This window comes from Scyliorhinus torazame, chromosome 7, assembly GCF_047496885.1.
Source record: "Scyliorhinus torazame isolate Kashiwa2021f chromosome 7, sScyTor2.1, whole genome shotgun sequence".
Lineage (NCBI taxonomy): Eukaryota > Metazoa > Chordata > Chondrichthyes > Carcharhiniformes > Scyliorhinidae > Scyliorhinus > Scyliorhinus torazame.
In genome coordinates, this window is record NC_092713.1 from 234,135,105 (window position 1) to 234,148,954 (window position 13,850).

The window sequence follows — 13,850 nt, forward strand, 5'->3', positions numbered from 1 at the left end:
ATAGTTGCCACCACTGGGATAATCTACATCGTCCAAATTTGGAGTAATCACAGTCACCTACAGTACCAGCCTGCCCTTCAACACCCCCAAGACCATAACATACCTACCCCCTTGATCTGCCACCACCTTCTGCATCTGGAACTTGATTCTTTTATTGATCAGGATTGCCATCCCCCGGGCCCTACTGTCAAAGCCGGAATGAAACACCTGACTTACCCAGCCCTTATAAAGCCTTACCTGGTCCTTCGCCCGCAAGTGAGTCTCCTGCAACAGCACCACATCAGTCCTCGAGCTCTTCAGATGAACAAAAGCCCTTGTCGGTTTTACCGGACCCCCCAACCCCTGTTCCACGTCACCAACTGAATCAGGAGTCTCTCACCCCTCCTTGGCTCAGCAATCACCCCCATGGGGAATTCACTCATGCCCCCAACATTCCCCAATCAGCAGTCCCCATCCAAGGTGGCATCTGGCTCCATACTTCAGATGGAGCAAAAAAAACCTACCAGTCACTGTCAGCAAACTACCGCTCCCCATCCCATAAATCCCACAACCACTTCCTCTCGTAACCGCTCTTATCTTCCCACCCTCCCCATCATTCGAGGCATGTCAAAACCTAGGCAAACAGGATCAACACCTCGCTCTCGTTTACTAGCGAACTGCAGTTTGCTGGCAGGGAAGTCCCCCCATCCCGCCACCAGAATCCCGCTCACCGAAACATCAACAAGAAAACAATGGACCCTCGACACCCATCCCATCCTTCCAAACGCCATTGTCCCCCTTTCCCAAAGCCCATCCCCGACCCTAAAAACCACAAAAGAAAAAAGGGGAGAGAAACAACCCCGTCCATTGAACAGTCCCCCATAACAATTTTCAATTAACGATTAACAATACATATAACATAGAACAGTACAGCACAGTACAGGCCCTTCAGCCCATGATGTTGTGCCGACCATTTATACTAATCTAATACCTGAAATACAAGGTTCCAGATGCAACAAATAAACCACAAAGCAAATGGCCCTCCCTTTTCACCACAAAGTCCCCCTTCCACCATTCTCAGTTCAGTCCAAAACCTTCTGCCTTTACAAATGCTTCCATTCCTCTGCCATCCGGAAGGAGTGATCTCTCGAGTTGTGCGTAGCCCTCAACTTTGCTGAGTGGACCACTCCAAAACGCACACCACTTTTGTAAAGTGCTGCCTTCGTCTTGTTGAAGGCCTCCCTCCTTCTCACCAACTCCACCGTGACATAATCCACGCTTCAAGTTAACCATTCGTTCCTAGTTTTCCTGCTTTTTCATACTCTTTGATTCCTCTCAGCATTTACTGTTGAAGCCTATCAGCAAATGCAGAGAAATCAGTCTGCAATTGGATGTCCAGTGCACTGGCCCGGCGCGAGGCCTAACCACAATTTGTTTCATTATAAATCCGCCTCTGTGCTGGAGTGGTAGGAAAGGAGTTCAGCAGAAAAGGTGGTTGATAAGCAATGGCAGATATTTATGAAAATAGTTCATGCGTCACAACAAAGATAAACTTCTTTGGAGGACTCTAGGACGGGACAAATTCAACCGTGTTTATCCATGGAAGTTAAGGATAGTATTAAAATGAAAGAGAAAACATACTGTGGCTAAGATTAGTGGTAAGCCAGAGGATTGGGAAAGTTTTAAAAACAATTTTAATAATCTTTATTAACAGATCATAAAGAGGGAGAAGATAACCAATGAGGGTAAACTAGCAAGTAAAATAAAAACGGACATTAAGAGCTTCTTTAAATTTATAAATAGGAAGAGACAGGCCAAAGTGAACGTGGAACCCAATGAGACTAGGGAAATAATCACAGGGAACCATGAAGTGCAGAGGAGTTAAACAAATACTTTGCGTCAGTCTTCATGGTGGAATACACTAATAACATTCCAAAAAATACTAAATAATCATGGGACATAGGGTGGGGAGGAAATAAATACAATAACAATCACTAGGAAAAAAGTACTTGGGAAACTAATGGGACTAAAGGAAGTAGCCACAGAGTAATGGATACACTGGTAATAATCTTCCAAACATCCCTAAATTCTGGAAAAGTCCTAGAGGATTGGATAACTGCCAGTTAACAGCCTCATTCAAAAAGGGAGGGAGACAAAGCGCAGCTAACCATATGCCAGTCAGCTTAACTTCTGTAGGCAAAAGCAAATTACTGCGGATGCTGGAATCTGAAATAAAAACAGAAAATACTGGATAATCACAGCAAGTCTGACCGCACCTGTGGAGAGAGAAAGGAGCTAACCCTTTGAGTTTGGATGACTCTTTGTCAAAACTTTGTCTGTTTTAGCTTAAATTCTGTAATTGGGAAAACGTTAGTCCATTATAAAGGATGTAATAGAAAAGCCTTTAGAAATACATAATATAATCAAACAGAATCAGCTTGGCTTCATGAAGAAAATCATGCCTGACAGGTTTAGTAGAATTCTTTTGAGATGGTAACAAGCAGGATAGATAAATGGGAACCAGTAGATTTAATATACTTGGATTCCAATAAAGCATTCAATAAGGTACTGCACAAAAGGTTAGTTAATAAGATAAGAGTCCATAGTGTTGGGGTAGTATATTAGCACAAATAGATGAGTGGCTAACTGATAGAAGACAGAGTTGGGTGAAGAAGGGTATTTTCAAGATGGCAATCTGTAACTAGTGGAATGCCACAGGGATCAGAGGTGGGCCACAATGTATTTACAATATATATTAATGATTTGGATGAATGTACTATTGCCAAGTTTGGGGATGACACAAAAATAGGTGAGGAGGCAAGTAGCCATGAAGATGACACAAACAGTCCAGAGGGTTATAGACAGGTTAAGTGAGTGGGCAAAAACTTGGCGGATGGAATATAAGATAGGAAAATGTGAAGTTATGCACTTTGGTAGGAAGAATATAGGAGCTGAAAGCTGCAGCACAGAGGGATTTTTGGGTCCTTGTGCATAGATCACAAAAAGCAGACGTGTAAATTCAGCAGGTAATTGAGAAGGCAAATGGAATATTGGCCTTTATTTCTCAGGGTATAGAGTTTAAAAAGAGGGAAGTCCTTCTAAAACTATACAAAACACGGGTTAGACCGTACCTAGAATACTGTAAACAGCTTTGGTCCCCTTATCCAAGGAAAGATATAATGAAATTGAAAGCAGTCCACAGAAGGTTCATTCGGTTGATCCAGGGTATGCAGGGATTTTCTCACAAGGAGAGGTTGAGTAGGTTGGGCCTGTTTTCATTGAAGTTTACAAGAATGCGAGGCAACCTTATTGGGACATATAGGATTCTCAGGGGGCTTGATAGGATAGATGCTGAGAGATTATTTCTCTTTGGGGGAGCGTCTAGGCCCAGAGGGCATAATTTCAGAGTAAAGGATCACACATTTAAGGCAGAGATGAGGAATAATTTCTTCTCCCAGAGGGTAGTGAATCGAATCTGGAGTTCTATACTGCGGAGGGCTGTAGAGGTTGACTTTTTAAGTATGTTCAAGGCTGAGATGCATAGATTTTCAATCAGTAAGGGTATTGAGGGTTATGGGGATAAGGCGAGAAAGTGGAGTTGAGAATTATATCGGATCAACCATTATCTCATTGAATTATGGAGCAGACCTGATAGGTTGAATGGCCTACTTCTGCCCCTACATCTTATGGTATTCTGGAATTTATTACATGCTACTGCACCGCACTTCCTAATTTCTGTATTTTGCCCCAGCCTTTGACCATGGGGAAAAACAGTAATATTACCAGTGAAGGGCAAGCAAGGATATATTTTGTTCCATGTAAGTGAACTTCCCCTTCCCTCACACTCTCATCAAAATAAAGAATCCTCTCCAAAAGATGGTTGCCTCCCAAAATAAATTCCCACTGGCCATCAGCTTAATTCCAGCCCTGGGTGATTCCTGGGCATATTAATTTCATTGTTGTGGCATTAGATAGAACTGGGGGCCACATTGAGATTATCTGGGCCAACAGATTTAGGGTTTTGTTAGAAATCTAGATCACCCCTTGAAATACAGTGCCAAAACTAGCTTGTAGCTTAGAAATGTGAGCACTCATCATTTCTCTACAACAACTTGTATTTTTATACTGTAGGACCTTTAAGATCATAAAATATCCCAAGGCATTTCACAGGAAAGTTAAGGCAAAATTTGATGACAAGTCACGTGAAATATCAGGGCACATAAGAAAAAACTTGGTCAAAGAGACAGTTATAAAGAAGGTGTCTTAAAGGAGAAAAGAGAAGAAGAGCGTTTAGAGCAAGAATTCCAAATCCCTATGGCTTTGGCAGCTGAAGGCACAAACGGCAGTAGTAATTAAAATTGATGATTTTCAAGAGGCCAGAAATAGAGGAGGCGTGCAGATATCTTCGAGGGTTATGAGGCTGAAGTGGTCAAAATCAGTGGGAGGGATGAGGCCAAGGAGGAATTTTAAAACAAGGATGATGGTTTTAAGCTTGAGGTGTTGCTTAACCAGGAGCTAATGTAGGTCAGGGAGCACAGGGGTGATAGGTGAATGGATCTTGGTGCCTGAATCCTTACTCAGGCAGTAAGGCTTTACATGACCTCAAGTTGACTGAGGGTCAAAAATGGGAAGCCATCCAGGAGTGCACTAGAATAGTCAAACCTAGAAGTAAGATGGATATGGTGAAGTTATTTGAGCATAATAATAATCTGATGACCTAAAGTAGGAGAGAAGTCTGACGATATTGCAGTAATGTGATCAAAAGCTCATTCTTAATGGTTCGGATTTACCTCTCTTTTCATGGAGAGGGAGGGAGTTGCTGGCTAGAGAACCAAGTTCAGAGCAAGGTTCAAGAGGTTCAGTCTTCGCAATATTTAAATGGAGGACATTTCTGCTCATCCAGTACTGGATGTCGAACAAGCAGTCTGGTAATTCAGGAACAGCAGAGGTGCTTAGAGGTGGTGATGAGAGCTGTTTTTTTAAAAATTTGTTCATGGGATGTGGTCATCACTGACTAGGCCAGAATTTATCACCCATTCCTAATTGCCCTTGAGACGGTGGTGGTGTGCTGTCATCGTGAACTGCTGCATTAGAGTACAGGTGAAAATTGGCACTATTTTCAATTTATGTTGCTGAGGGGCAGCATGTGGATGAGAAATAGAAAGGGGTCAAGGATAAATCCTTAGAGGAATACAGGGGTCAAGGTGTGGAAGCAGGAGGGGAAGCAATTTCAGACCTCTTCTGGCCATGATTAGGAATATAGGAAATCAGAACAGGAGTAGGCCACTCAGCCCTTCTATCCTACATCACCATTCAACTAGATAATGGTTGATTTTCTACCATTTTCTTGCACTATCCCATATCCCTTGATATTTTTAATATTTAGAAATCTATTATTCTCTGCCTTGAAAATACTTGATAAGGGATGCACATCCCTCTTAAGGTCAAGCATGCCAAAGTCCTCCTCCCCCCCCCCCCCCCCCCCAACCACCAGCGAGTGACAAAATTCCTCATCTCAGTCCTAAATGACCTATCACTTCATCCGAGTCTTCTATCCAGGGGAAATATCCTTTCTGCATCAACCCTGTGGCACCCTTAGGTGGATGGATAAGAATGGAATCAAGAGAGTGCAGTCTCACCCAGTTGGATAATGTTGGAGAGCGAAGCTGTGGTCAAAAACAGATGAGAGGAGGGATAACTTTGTCACAATCTCACGAGGTGTCATTTGTAACCGATGAGAGCTATTTCACTGTAGCTATAATTGGGGGGGTTTTCAGCATGTAACTGGAAAAATGGCCATGGATTTTGGAGGTACCAAAATGTTCAAGTTCTTTGGAAACAAAGGGAAATTGGAGATGGGGGTGGTCGTTTTCATGGTCGTTTGGGCAAGGATTATATTTTTGTGGAGAGGAGTGATAGCGACAGTTTTGAAGGAGTGAGGGACAGGACCTAAAGAGCTAGAACAGTTAATAATATCAGCTAACCCAGTCAGGAAGTGAAGTTGGGTGATTATCAGTTTAGTGGGATTAGGGTAGAGTACAGATGAGATGTGTCTTGTTGAGAAGGTGAGCTCAGAGGATGTGAATTCAGGATTAGGATAGCTACTTTTGAGGAAGGTTGCCCTGCACGACTAGGGGAAAGGAGGTAAAAGATAGATGCAGCTGATTGAATTGCATCACTCTTAATGACAAGTTCACCTTGCACTTACAGGAGGTGAGAGGAAAGAGACAAGGGCTAGGAGCTTAAGGAGATGGATTGCAGTGGAGAAAATATGCTGCGGGTCATCATTGCATTCCAGAATCATCTTGCAATGGTGAGCAGTTTTGGAAGGCAAGGGAAGTACCCAATATTATATTACCTGCTCCAACCAGATGGAAAATCCTAAAAATCACCCTGTTCTGTTTGAGGACTACTTGTGGCCAAACGGCATAAGCAGCAAGTAATAGACAGAGCTTTTATCCATTTGGGGACATTGAGATCACACAAGTTAAAATATAAATGGTATTCACACCAAATATTGTAACATTCAGAATGACCAATGCATTTAAAAGAAAACAAATGTAGATTTTTCAAGTAGCGTACCAAAATGTTTAAAAATCTGAATTCTTTATTCTAATTTTCGGCATTATTCTGGTTTATAAATTATGAGCACATTGGTCTTCAACACTATCTATGTCTGCCCTGTTAGAACCATATTGCATTAAAATGGAACTGTGGTCTTTGCAATTATCTTTGTAGTTCCATCTTGGGAAACAGTGTCCTTGGTACTTGGAAATTGGTCCACTTTCACAATGCCTGTCAAATGAAGACTGAACCAATTTTATGTGATTCATGGCAACAAACACTCTGGTTGGGACAAAGAAAAAAAAACTTCAGCTAGTTTCTGATCATTTTTGAGTGAAAAACATTGTACAAGAACAGTGGTAGGGTTAAGCCTAAACTTGCAAAACCAATCTGGTAATAAACGTACCTGTATGTTTAGTAGGAATTATTAGTTAGGGAGGGGTCTGTGTAGCAGTTAATCTAAAGAGACACAAATGCATTTAGTGTGTCATCTGATTTTGGGATCTAATTTAAAAGCCAACTTTAGAAATCCTGTGGTATTTTTGATTCTTGGTCATTCTTTGGTCAATGTCCCAAGATGACGACAACATACATATCTATAATGGTCATTAATGAATATCAGATAAAGCTGAGCATTGCAGGTTGTGGCTATCCTGATGAACTAAGTCAAAAGTAGTGATGCACCAGACCTATCAACTGACTATAAAGCACTTGATGTTCCTGCAGAAATATGCTTTGTTTCCTGCATTAATCCTGGAAATCCTGCCCCACCGTAACTCTCTAGCTGATGCAATGCTTTTGATGGTGTGTGTCACAGATCACTCAGGGAGTCCACGTTGATGTAGCAACATGCATGTTATAATCTGGAGATATGAATAGTTATGATAAGGCTCCATCATATGGCTGACCAGGAATCTCTCTCGATTTACTGTCTGTCATTGACATGTGATGAATGGAGTTGCAGATTGATGATCAGCCTCTTTGGTTGCATTGTAAATGCACCTTCATTGACCATCAGGTCCTGTGGTGTGACTCAAACCTAGAGCTTCTGACTCAGGGAGGGATATTACCTCCACTAAACCACAAGACTCCCATGTCTCATTAAAGTAACATTCCTGCTCTTGCATATCCTTATTCATACAGCAAATTACTGTCATCCTTATGTTGGTCATGTGATATGTTTCATAATCCAAATGTTTGGTTGGATTTATTTTAGTATAATGTCTAACCAAAGTCATTTATTTTGTAGCTGCCTATCTCTCACAGGATTGCCCGACATACAGATAACGCCACTCCTTTTTCTGCCCTTGCTTTTTTTCTATGCACTTTATACTCCATTATGTTCATTTCTATTTTCTGAATATCATCATGTTTCTAATATTTCCAATACAGTGTAGATCCCGACTGCCACAACAACCTCTGAATCTCCTTTGCATGATAGCACAGTGTTTAGCACTGTTGCTTCACAGCGTCAGGGTCCCAGCATCGATTCCCGGCTTGGGTCACTGTCTGTGCGGAGTCCGCACGTTCTCTCCGTGTTTGTGTGGTTTTCCTCTGGGTGCTCCAGTTTCCTCCCACAAGACCCGAGAGACGTGCTGTTAGGTCATTTGGACATTCTGAATTCTCCCTCTGTGTACCCGAACAGACTCCGGAAAGTGGCGACTAGGGGCTTTTCGCAGTAACTTCATTGCAGTGTTAATGTAAGCCTACTTGTAACAAAAAAGATTATTATTAATTATATGCATAGATATATGCACACACAATATAAAGTTGACTTTCCTCAAGCACCCCAGTGTCCATCTACTTAGGATCTGCTTTATGGGTGTACCTCTGAGCTTGCGTTCCTCCCCTATTTAATTTAATTTGGAACAGATGATGTGGAACTCACAATTGAATGAGTTGCTTGGACTGAACATGTTGGAGCTGGTTTAGCTCAACTGGAATGGCTGTCTCAGGCAAGTATTTTGTACAGGCTGTTTCCTGTTGCATTCCTCTGTTTGCTTTTGCAACATCAAGCTGGAGCTTGTAAGAACCAAGGCCTACTTTGTTGCAAATGTTATCAAGCAGAATCTTTGGATAAAAAGCAAGACATTCCCTAGAGTGTGCTTCTCCGCAACAGGTTATGAAGAGTAAACAGTGGTTGTATATTACTGCCAAAAGTTGAAAGTTCATGAATGCATTATGCTTATTGCGATGCAACCGGTTGTACCTGTCATGTCTGATACATTTTCTGACGATACTGCAACTTCTTTTGATTCCCACACCTTTGGCAGACACAGCGTCAGCTTACACACAGAAACTGAAGAATTGCCTAACATGGTGATAATGAGATTGAGATGTCAGCAGTTCACTTTATTACATTACTGCCATTGTACACATTTTATTTGAGCTATTCTAGTTATAAACATCTCTCTTGCTCTACCTGTTTTCTTTCATTCCTCAGCCAACATTTTCCATGTTACAATTTTATCCCGCTTTATAGCTCTGCTTCAGATTATTTCTTGATTTTTTAAAACAGTAACCTAGCCTATATCCTTTACCCAGTCACCAAGTGTTCAGGACTGTCCTGCCTGTTTCCCAAACAATCTAGAATCAGTCCAGGCCTGCAGCTTGAATTGGCTATATTAGAATAGCCCAGTCACATTTGTCATATTTATGATGTGTTCAGACAAACAATAACAGGGACTTCTATTTATATAGTGCCTTTAGCCAACATACCACTGACCAGAAACTGACCTGAGGTAACCCTGTAAATACCGAAGTTAGAGGAGCAGGTCAGAGGCTTGGAATTCTGTGGAGAGTAACTCACCTCCTGCTTCCCCAAAGCCTGTCCACCATCTACAGGGATAATTCAGAAGTATAATGGAATGCTTATGTGAGCTCCAACAACACTCAAGAGGTTCAACTCCATCCAAGACAAATCAGCTCATTTGAGTACCGCCTCATCCACCACAATAAACATTTACTCGCTCTATCACCGACACACGGTAGCAGCAGTATGTACCGCCTACAAAATGTGTGAAAAATGGAGGATTTTAGGAATATTGGCTTCTAAATATTGGGTCAATTTAAGGGTTGAAAGCCTGGGGTTATAGTGTGTTTGACTGCACTGGTCATGTTTTTAAAAATGGTTTTGTTTTGCAAGACCTGAGAGCTTTTAGGAGCCAGAAGTTGAAATTGACTAGAGGAATGTGTTTTTCAGTCTGGGCTAATGCACTGTGGTTTGACGGGGGAAAGTCCCTGGGGAGTTAATGTGCTTTCAACCTGCAGTGTCAATTTGTTTTTCAGCTTGAGGTGATGATGTCATTGCTGGGTGGAGCTAAGTGATGCAGAGACATTTTGGAAAAGCTTTGCAGAGGATTTGCAGTTTGATCTGTCTGACACTGAGTCCACAATTCTCTCCCAGTATTAAAGAGTATTAATATTTAAAACAGAGCAGTCTTGTCTGAGGAAAGGAAGATGCCAGCTGAACCAGCTTTTTGAAGATATTCAACCAGAGTCTGAAGGGGTTCTAATACGGGAGCAAATCTGTTCTGTAGAGCAAGTATTACTGATTTTAAGATAGATTGAGAGCTGTATGTTTCTTTTCTTTTTGGTTAATGGGAATTGAGTAGTAGATAATTGTAAGCTGTTTTTTCGGGTATGAAGTTAAAGAGTTTGATATTGCATTTCTAATAAAGTTTTGTTTTATAAATACTAAATCCCTATTTCTTCATGAATTTCTTCATGGAGCGAATCGTTCTTTCTGCATATTCTTACAAATAAACTAAAATATTGGGATTGTGGTTCAGTATCCTAGCCACTGTTTGGGTCTGGTTTGGGATTGTAATAAATACACTGCAGATACTCACCAAGGCACCTACGACTTCACCTTCCCACCCACGACTTCTATTACCTAGAAGGTCAAGATGGATGGGAATGCTTCCATCTGTAATTTTCCTCCAAGCCACTCATCATCCTGACTTGGAGCTACATTGCCAATTCTTCATTGTTGCTGTGTCAAAACCTTGAAATTCACTTCCCAGCAGCATTGTGGGTGTTCCTACAACACATGGACTGTAGCGGTTCAAGAGCTGATGATGATTGAGAGAGATGATGATTGATATTTATTGTCACATGTACCGAAGTACAGTGAAAAGTATTATTCTGCGGCCAACGGAACGTACACAGTACGTACGTAATAGACAAAAGAATAATCGACAGAGTACATTGACAATGGTACATCAACAAATAGTGATTGGTTACAACGTGGCAGCTCATAACCACCTTCTCAAGGGCAATTAGGGATGGGCAATAAATGCTGGCCGAATGAGCAATGCCCACATTCCATGAACAGATAAAAAAAAGATTCCTGTGGTTTGAGAGGCTGAATGTCATTACTGAGATAGGAATCAAGGGTGAAGCCTTGAAAGAATTTGAAAACATGGATGTGAATTTTAATATCCAGATGTTGCTTGACAAAGGGGCAATGCATGTCAGTGAGCAAAGAGTAATGGGTGAGCGGGTCTTGGTGCAGGTTATTGGGAGCAGAGTTTTGGAGTACAACAATGTTATGGAGGGTAGATATGGGAAATCAGCCAGGAGCTTGTTGGAACCATCAAGTGTTGAGGTCAGAATGACATTAATGAAGGTTTCAGCCGATGAGCTGAGACAGATGAAGTCAGGAGATGTTAAGGTGGAAATAGTCTTAATAAAGGCACATGTATGTCGATGGGGTCGAATATGCTACCAAAATTGTGAACAGGCTGGTTTAATCTCAGACTGTTGCTAGGGAAAGGGTTTGAGTCACTGCAAATGAACAGTGATAAGAGCTGTTTTGGTACTATGGCACGCGTGGAAACCCAATTGTAGGGATTCAAGATCCAGGCAACTGGGCACAAATTTGGGAGGTGACAACAGGTTAAAGGACTTTGGAGAGGAAAGTGAGGTTGGAGATGGAATCTTAGTTTGCAAGGTCAGTGGGATCAAGGGTGTTTTTTGAGAAGCAGGATGATGAGGGCAGAATTAAAGGAGGGATAGCACCTGAAGTGAGAGAGCCATTAATATCAGCCAACATGTGAATCAAGAACAGAAGGTTAATGGGAATAGAATGAATGGAGCAGGAGGGAGAGGGTGAACTTTAGGGGAGGTTTGGCCCAGTGTGCTTGGGGAAGGGAGTGAATTGGCAGTTGCAGCTGACAGAATTATCTTGATCATAGTGATAAAGAGCTCCATGAGAACCTTAGATTTATTCTTGGAGATGAGTGTAATGGGACCGGGAAAGTGGTTTGAGAAGATAGTATGCAATAGAAAAATGTGCTGTTGAGGTGTTAGTTACGGTTCCGCAGGTCTGAAGAAGTCTTGGTAGTCATACTTAGGTTAACTGGGGGTGCGATTTACTGGCTGTTCATACCAGGGGAAATTCCGGTCCCATGCCGGCGCATGGTTTTCCCAGCGGGGAGAGGTGCTGTCAACTGGAAAACTGTTGACAACAGCAGGAGCAGTAGATCCCACTGGTGGGTTGTCTCCCCCACTGAAAAACATGCAGTGGGATGGTCAGTAAATCCCGCCCTGTAAGTCTTTATTACCCCTTAGAACTATTTACAAGTATACAGCAAAGGGTACACTCTTGGAGCTGTCTCTCTGTCCAACACTAGACTGATCCTGGGCATGGGTCATGTGGTCTCTTAAATCACTTTGTGGGTGGCACTGTGATCAGTCCCACATTATGAACCAGGCCCATATATTTCAAAATGAAGTTGAGAAACATGAAAACTCTAGACTTAACCACATGGCAAAATAAAATCAGGTGAGCTAAGGTGCTTAAGTTATCATGAATTAAATCATGGTAGATCTCACTCTGTGGTAAATTAAGACTTCATCTTATGACCAGAAGAAAAATGATGGCCAGGGAAAGATCCACTTAGTCTAATCAGCTTCCCCCCAGAAATTCTGATATCCGGTGCATCACACTTACATTTATTCTTTAACAAACCTAGAATTCATTTAATCTCCTGAGAGAGGAGGAAAGAAAGATTTCAAAACCTAGGGTAAAAATTATGTAGTTTGCAGTTTGGTGGGAATGGAGTTAAATGAGCAGGCGATAGAAATCATTGACACGATAAGCTTGAAATGAGCAGAAGGGGGAAAAGAGGAGCTACAGAGAGAGGGAAAGAGAGAACCACGGTGGGGGTTTGGAGCAGAGATTTGACTTGGGTAAGGGGAGGACTAGAAAAGGTAGCTGAGATGATGGGCTGGATTCTCCGGTCGCCGACACCGAAAACGCGTTCGGCAATCGGCCGGAGAATCAAAGTTTACGACCAAATCGAGGGCGGTGCCGCTTTCGTGATGCTCCACCCCCTCCAAAGAGGCATATTCTTAAGGTACGCCGCACGACGTATCGACGGCCTCAGGACGTTGCCTGAGGCCCACCCCCCTGGTGCTCCGTCCCCAACCGGCTGAGTTCCCGACAGCGTGGGTCTCTCATGGTCTCATCTGTCAGGAACTCAGCGTGGCGGCTGCGGACTCAGTCCAGCGCCGCCACTGTCAGGGGAGTGCTGATCTGCGGGCAGGGGGAACTTTGCCAGGGGCTGGGGGCACTGTTGGGGGGTGGTCTGGGCATGCGAGTCGGCCAAAAGGGACCCACTATTTTGCAGGTCGGGTCCGCGAACGACCGCCGCCATGTTGCATGGTGCCGCCGTGTGCATGCGCGGCCACGGACCTGGCAATTTTCCGGGCCGTATCGGCAGCTAGAGTCAGGTGCTTTACTCTGCCTTGATGCTAGCCCCCAGACAAACGGAGGATCGGTGACCGATTTACGCCATTTTATCTGTCGTAAAATCCACCGTTCTCACGCCGGTGTGGGGACATGGCCTCAAAATCAGAGAATCCAGCCTGATACCTCTATATGAGTTCTTGCACTTGTTAGAGGTGAGTATGCATGCGAGTTTGGTTTAAGGAGACATTTAATAGTAAAGCTAAAAAATGCCACAGTAAGAAGTCTTACAACACCAGGTTAAAGTCCAACAGGTTTGTTTCGAATCATTAGCTTTCGGAGCACTGCTCCTTCTCGGGTGAATGATGGAATGATAGAACGCTCCGAAAGCTAGTGATTCGAAACAACCCTGTTGGACCTTAACTTGGTGTTGTAAGACTTCTTACAGTGCTCACCCCAGTCCAACGCCGGCATCTCCACATCATAAAAAAATGGCCTTTACTCTTCTGGGTGATTCTTGGACTTTTTGTATTTGATTATGGGAGTTTGACTTTGCTAACCGGGCCCTTGAATAAAGTGACTTGATAGGCCATTTAAGAGTCAACTACATTCC

At 42.7% G+C, this 13,850-nt stretch overlaps 1 long non-coding RNA gene across 1 annotated transcript; it reads right to left on the reverse strand.

Moving 5' to 3' along the window:
* Window positions 1-6,568: 6,568 nt before the first annotated feature.
* LOC140427456 (uncharacterized) lies at window positions 6,569-8,850 on the reverse strand. The gene is made up of 2 exons (XR_011948499.1): window positions 8,753-8,850; window positions 6,569-8,249 (listed from the first exon to the last, which is right to left on the reverse strand). It is a non-coding gene; the product is annotated as an uncharacterized lncRNA (long non-coding RNA).
* Between the last annotated feature and the right edge of the window lie 5,000 nt (window positions 8,851-13,850).